Source organism: Pelobates fuscus, chromosome 9, assembly GCF_036172605.1.
Source record: "Pelobates fuscus isolate aPelFus1 chromosome 9, aPelFus1.pri, whole genome shotgun sequence".
Lineage (NCBI taxonomy): Eukaryota > Metazoa > Chordata > Amphibia > Anura > Pelobatidae > Pelobates > Pelobates fuscus.
The window spans coordinates 137,679,093-137,686,680 of record NC_086325.1 but is presented as its reverse complement, the minus strand read 5'-3'; positions in this window follow the sequence as shown (position 1 = coordinate 137,686,680).

Below are 7,588 nucleotides of genomic sequence, written 5' to 3'. Positions count from 1 at the left end.
ACTTGCTTATTTGAATAATCTGTCTTGTCTCTAATGTACTTCTTGATTTTAATGTGTTTGGTGTCTGTTTCGACCTTTTCAATTTTGCTCTGAATTAATATACAATTTTGGTTATATGCTTTAGTTTCTGTGAAGGGCATTAGCTTTTCCCTGAGGTTATTAATTTCAGAATCTAATATTGATAATTTTTTACTTTTTTTAATTATCAATGTCTCCATTAGACCAAGAGTACATGATTCTAGTTTGTTATTCCATTCCTCCATGAATTCAAGATCATCTTGGTCGGAGGTCGGTAGTTTAAGTAATCTTAACCCTCATGGTGTAATTCTTTCATCAATGTATTTCTTTAAAGTGGCTATTTCCCATTTAGAGTTTAATCTCAGAGGTAAGAGATCTTTCCAATTTAATAAACAGTTCTTGTTGGCTTAGACTTGGATAGTTAATTGGAATTGGGCTGGTAACCTCTGTGTCAAATACATTTTCCACATCGATAATGTAATTATTTCTAAACTCAAAGATAGACATGATAAGGTAGTTAAAAAGCAGCTGACTCTAGAGGGAATTACACAAATGGAAAAAAGGAAAAGAAGAGTCTGTGCTAAATAACAGAAAAAGCTGCAACCCTAATTAGGGAATCCCACAAAACCCTAATAAAACAGACTGGAAATAGAGAGAGGGGGGGGAAGGGCTGCGCTAGTTTTAATACAGTATAAACCAGACCAAATGGTCACAATGCGATGATAACGGCAAAGATAAGTCTCTAGATAAAAATGTTGAAAAATATATATAAACAGGGATACTGTGGCTACACCTCCCCGTTAACCCCCACAACCTAGCTATACACCCCTGGGGATGTATTTATTTATTCATGACATAGCGCAGATGGGGGGGATGGGGATGCACATACAATGCGGGGTTTCTCCAGGGGCAGGGGGAGGGGCGGACTTTCTGGTGGGGGCTGCTTGAAGGGATGATGGATAAGTGGTACTGCCGGTTGTTGTTGTTGTTAATATTATTAATGTTTCTGCACGTAACGTTCATTTTGATATGATACTGTTTGATCCCATACATGTTTACCCCGTCCTCGCATGGCGGATGGGTTCCTGAGAAATCCGACCTCTGAGCCACAATAGGCAGCCATCACAGCAAGAAACTACTCACACAGCAGTGGGAAGGGTAGCGGACCCCGAGATCGGGAGTTTCGGATCCCCCCACGGGAAGCACGGGACTTCGGAGGCTGCGGCCTACTCTAGGGGGAGCGGGGTGGACGGCCGCTGCCCTGTCTCCCTACTATATTGCCCCACGCTGGAATGTAGAATGCCTGCCGGCTCCTGTTCCCCCCCTCTGGGCCGGGGGGGTCATCCCAGTCCACACTGGGGCGCACTCAAGCCGACCTGCAAGCTGACTACAGGGCGCTGGACACGCAAGGCCCAAACCCAAGATGGCGGCGGGTCAGGGCACCTACATAACCGCTCCTGCAATATGGAGCCACAACAGCTGTCTGAACCCAGGTACAGCGACCGCACCGGACCCAGGACAAAGGGAAAGCTGCAGCCTCTCAGCATGGCACTTGGGTGGGAGCAACAAACAGCACACAAGTGAGCTTGGAGATTGCACCTGGGCAGAGACCTATAATGGCAAGCCACATGTTGCGAAATCACCAGTCCAGTACGCCACAAACGCCACTCACCCGACCAGGGAATCAGTTGAAGGCACAGCTCGTCACCACCCTTTCAAGCCACAGCCGCAAATCGGGGAGCCGCAAAGCTACACACTCTGAAAACGCTGCTGGGGACAGCTAGCAGTTCCTACCCCCATCCTGAGGGCCAAAACGGGACTTACCTTGGGCTTACACGGACGGTGCCAGATGTCCCTTTCTCACCCTCTCAGCAGATCAGTCTGTCATCACACGCGACCCCACTCTCAAGCTGCATACCCCACTATGCTTTATTATTATTGTTCTATGCAACTAGTATAAGCAAATGTTCTATGCAACTGTGACAAGCTAATGTTATCTGCAAATGTAGGGTATTCCTAATTATTCCTGTCAGTTCAACAGGTAATCGAACAACCAATACTTAAGCCTAAACAAGTATAGATGAGATAAGCTACATATACAACCACATAGCGACTACATAAGCGACTACAAAAACGAATCCACTAGCATGTAACTCAGCATGTAGACACAAATATAAATACTAGACCACTGTTCTCTTTTTATGTGCAATGCTGGGGCCCAACGCAGATATAATCGTTTGTCAAATAGATTGCTAACGTATACACAAAATTGCCTAGATTAGCATGTTCAACAAAAACAAAATTTGTGCAAGTTTCTCATGCCGCTGTTTAACTCATATGTAACTTTATGTAAATGAACGCTGTTGTGGCGTATGACAATGCCCTGTAATCACCTGCACAACAAAAATAAAGAATAAAAAAAAAAAAAATAGATATTGTATATAGTTCTATTTAACCCCTTAAGGACAGAGCTTCAGAAGCTTGTCTTTCACTTAATGACAACGGCATTTTTTGCATTTTTTGCTATTTGCGTTCAACTGCAATTTGCATTTTACTAATTTATTGCACCGACACATATTATATACCGTTTTTTAAAGGACAGAAAGGGCTTTAATTTGATGTAACACATATATATATATATATAAATGCTTATTTATTATAAAAAAAATACAGAAATATGCAAAAAAAATAATTTTTGTGTGTTTTTTTTACAGTTTTTGCAATAATAATGTGTACATAATTAGTGCAGGTTAAGGAAAGTAATTAAAAATAAATTCATTTAGTTGTTCTGAATTACAGAATATATAATGTGTCTGGGATTTTAAGTTTTTTTTGGTAGTTACAGGTCACAAAGCACAAGGAGTAAAATAAACTTTTTATGTGGAGCGATTTTAGAATTTGGTATGTTTGTCTTGTAAGCCTAATAGCCATAAAAGAAAACAAAATTGCCACACAAAAGTATATATTTATATAAAGTAGACACCACAGGCTATTTACCTAAGGTTGTTTTGACACTTTCTACGTAGCCATTTTACCGCCAACCTCTGCTAAATATTGGAGTAAAATTGTGTTTTTTGGTGGTTTTCGCACACAAACTTATAACAAAGAACTTCTCATGTGTATTTTGTAAAGTTGGTGTGTGCTATTCCTGTACAAAGTTTTATTATGTGTTCATTTACTTCTGCTGAGTACAACGGTACCCCCATTGTATGTCTTTGGCCCTATTTTGTGAAGCTACAGTGCCATATAGGAGACCTGTCATTTTCAGTATTCACAGTAGAATTTTGAGAGACGGATTTAATGAGCCTATGCTTCCATTTGGGGTATTATAGTAGTTTGACTGTTCAAAAAAAAACCACAAAGGCCTACCATTTGTAAAAGTAGACACTCCAGGGTATCTCATAAGGTGCATATTGTGCCTTAACATGCCCCCATTTTTTTACCATTACATGCCAAAGTATGTGGTAAAAAATAATTTTGTGCATATTTTACATACGGATTGCATTTTTGCTGGGCATTTTGTATATTTCATGTGTGCCACTAAGTTCAAACCCCCCAAATTATGCTCAGCTAAGTCTTCCGAGTAAAAGGACACCCCCATTGTATGTCTATGGCACTATTTCGTGAAGCTACAGTGCCATACAGGAGACCTGTCCTTTTCAGTATTCACAGTAGAATTTTGAGAGACGGATTTAATGAGCCTATGCTTCCATTTGGGGTATTATAGTAGTTTGACTGTTCAAAACACCCCACAAAGGCCTACCATTTGTAAAAGAAGACACTCCAGGGTATCTCATAAGGTGCATATTGTGCCTTAACATGCCCCCATTTTTTTACCATTACATGCCAAAGTATGTGGTAAAAAATAATTTTGTGCATTTTTTACATACGGATTGCATTTTTGCTGGGCATTTTGTATATTTCATGTGTGCCACTAAGTTCAAAACCCCCAAATTATGCTCAGCTAAGTCTTCTGAGTAAAAGGACACCCCCATTGTATGTCTATGGCACTATTTTGTGAAGCTACAGTGCCATATAGGAGACCAAGCCATATCAGTTTTGACCGAACTTTGAATTTTGACGCCGGGCCTATGTGCAATTTCCAAGCATCTTTGCAGGTTTTAAATTCAAACTACCCCACAAAGGCCTACCATTTCTTAAAGTAGACACCCCAGGGTATTTCAAAAGGCATATTTTGAACCTTAGCGTGGGATCATTTTTCCGCTAGCGTGTACAAGGTGTAGCGGTTATAAGCGTTTTTTTCTGCCTTTTTGACACACAAAGTGAGTTTGCACAGTATATTTTGCAAACCATATGTGTACTACCACTGTATACTTCATATTTTGCTCAGCTATGTCTGCTGAGTACAAAAATACCCCCGTATGTACCTTTGCCAGGTATATGTGGACATCGGAGGGGCACATTTGGGACACAGCCATTCAATTTTTTTTCAAATTTTTAATTTTTACGCTGTGCCCATGTCCCATTTTAGAGTATTTTACCAGGCTATATAATCCAAATACCCCATAAAGCCATACCATTTCTTAAAGAAGACATCACAGGGTATTTCAAAAGGCATATTTTGAACCTTAGCGTGGGATCATTTTTCCGCTAGCTTGTACCAGGTGTAGTGGTAATAAGCGTTTTTTCTGCCTTTTTGGCACACAAAGTGAGTTTGCACAGTATATTTTGCAAACCTTATGTGTACTACCACTGTATAATACTTCATATGTTGCTCAGCTATGTCTGCTGAGTACAAAAATACCCCCGTATGTACCTTTGCCAGGTATATGTGGACATCGGAGGGGCACATTTGGGACACAGCCATTCCATTTTTTTTCAAATTTTGAATTTTTACGCTGTGCCCATGTCCCATTTTAGAGTATTTTACCAGGCTATATAAACCAAATACCCCATAAAGCCATACCATTTCTTAAAGAAGACATCCCAGGGTATTTCAAAAGGCATATTTTGAACCTTAGCGTGGGATCATTTTTCCGCTAGCTTGTACCAGGTGTAGTGGTAATGAGCGTTATTAAATGTATTTTTTTACTTTTTAAACCTTTTTTTACTTTTTAAAAATATTTTTTAAACTTTTGTTTTGATTATTCATTTTTTTAAAGTTTCCTAAACTTTCGTAAAACTTTTTTTTACAGATTTAACATTTTTCTAAGCTTTTTTTTTTACGTTAACCCCTAACTAGCAGTAAGCAGCACTAACAGTAAATTCCCCATTTTCCCATAACTCCCACCCACCCCAGCTAGCAAAATATTTAATTATACAATATTTAAATTAGTTAATTAAATACATTTAACCCCTGAGGGTTAAAAAATAAATAAAAGTTAATCGTCAGGGGTTAAAAAAAAAAAATTAGAACAGTATAATACTGTGATCTGTATTTTGATCACTGTAGGCAGTGATCGACTGGCAGGGAAGGGGTTAATTTTTATTTGGACTGGGTAAAGGGTTTATTTTTTTAAATTTTTTACTTAAATGTTATTAAAACTTTTTTTTTAACTTAATTTTTTAACTTTTTAAAGCTTATTTTTAAACTTTTTTTAACGTTAACCCCTAGTTAGCGTAATACTAAATCCCCCAATTCCCCACTAACTTCCACCCTCCCCAGCTAGCTAAATTTATAATTTTAAAATATTTAAATTAATTAATAAAATAAATTGAACCCCTGAGGGTTAAAAAAAAAAAAAAAAGAATTAACCCTCAGGGGTTAAAAAAAAAATCAGATCTTAGTAAAATGTAATCCCTGCCAATTGATCACTGTAGTCAGTGATCAATTGGCAGGGAAGGGGTTAATTTTTTATTAAAATGGGTAAAGGGGGGGTAAAGGGGGGTGGGATTTTAATTTTACTTTATTTTTTTAACACCAGGGGGCAGGATCACTGAAGATCCGTCCCCCTGCACTTCACACAGAACCAGGAAGTGCAGGGAGGCGGAGGTGAGTATAGAGAGCACATGTGCCCGCTCAGACATGCTGTCAGAGCGGGCACATGTACTCTGACAGCCCGATCCGGTGCTCCCGGTCTGCCTCTAATGCAGAGGCAGACCGGAGCACCATTAACCCCACGATCGCCGCGATTGCGGCGATCTGGGGTTAATTTTAACGGGTGACGGACGAGGTCCGTCACTCGTCATTAACGCATTCCCCTGAGTGACGGACCTCGTCCGTCACTCGTCGTTAAGGGGTTAAAAGTATGATATTTTTACTCTGTTCTTGCACAAACTCTGTTTGTTTTTATGTACAAAATTATTTATCAAAATATTGAGTTAACACAGGTGCCCACCTCAGTGTTTGAACCTGTGAACGGCTGTCTGTTTGCTTATACAGGCAGACAACTTACCACCTAAGCCACCATATTTGCTGTCTGCTAGTTTGTGCAGACAGCTCATCTGATCCCTTACCGATCAGACTAAACAGCCCTCCCACCTCCAGATGACGCATGCTTTCCATTTAGACGGAACGCATGCGTTTCACAGCGCGATCATGTGACGCGGAAGTGCTTTTTAGCCGCGCGTCACATGATCATTTTATAATATGTATTTTAAGCTCATTAAACCCTCGTTTTATAATTTAAATGTATGTACTTACCTCATACGATCCATATGCACAATAATTTATGTCCTATTCAGTATTTTTTATCTGTATTTTTATACTATGCTACTCATGAGGTCATTTTGGCGGGATTTTCAAAATTCTAAACATTATTGTAACTTATATAAACCACTGTATGTCAGGTGTGCCCCTCTTTTTACTATTATCTACTTGAAGAAGCCCTTGAGGCGAAACGCGTTTAGATATTAATTTTATTACCTTATAATAAAGAAATTATTTTGGCATAAAATACTTTATAGCCATTTTCTTCTCTTTTTTTCTTTTTTTCACCTGACTACACATATATTTCCAATCTGACAAGAAGCCTAAAGAATCCTAAGGTGGGGATTATACCACCCAAGCGCTTTTATTGAGCAGTACAAGTCTGCTCTACATACTGTGAGTAGTATATATTTTATTTATACCTCCTAACCACCATACAGAGAGCACTATATATTTTATCTTTTCCCTGGGACGGATAATATCAACTTGGACGTCGAATCTGAGCCAGATACTCGCCAATCAAATATTACTCCGCATACCCTTGAGTGGGGGTCATTCCACTTAACGTGTGCCATACCAGAGCTAGGTTTCAGCTCTGAAAAGTGTGAGTAAGATTATTTTCATTTTGCATACCACTTTTATTCATCTATATACTGTGCCATTGGAGTTCCTTTTGTTTTTTCTCCACATATTTACTCTACTGGATTTCAAGCACTCTACTGTGAAGACACACTCTATTTTACGTTTCAGGATTCCTGTTCTTACATATGGCATCTACCATTATGGACTTATGATAAGTGTTTTGGACTTTTGCCAACTATTTATTTTATAATTTATTCTACATCACTGTACTATTTTATATCACTCATTATATACATTTTATATGTTTTATTGTATACCTTAGGCGCAACCTTATTCTGTTTTGCTCTGTATCTTTTCTTACCATTAGGGGATTATGGG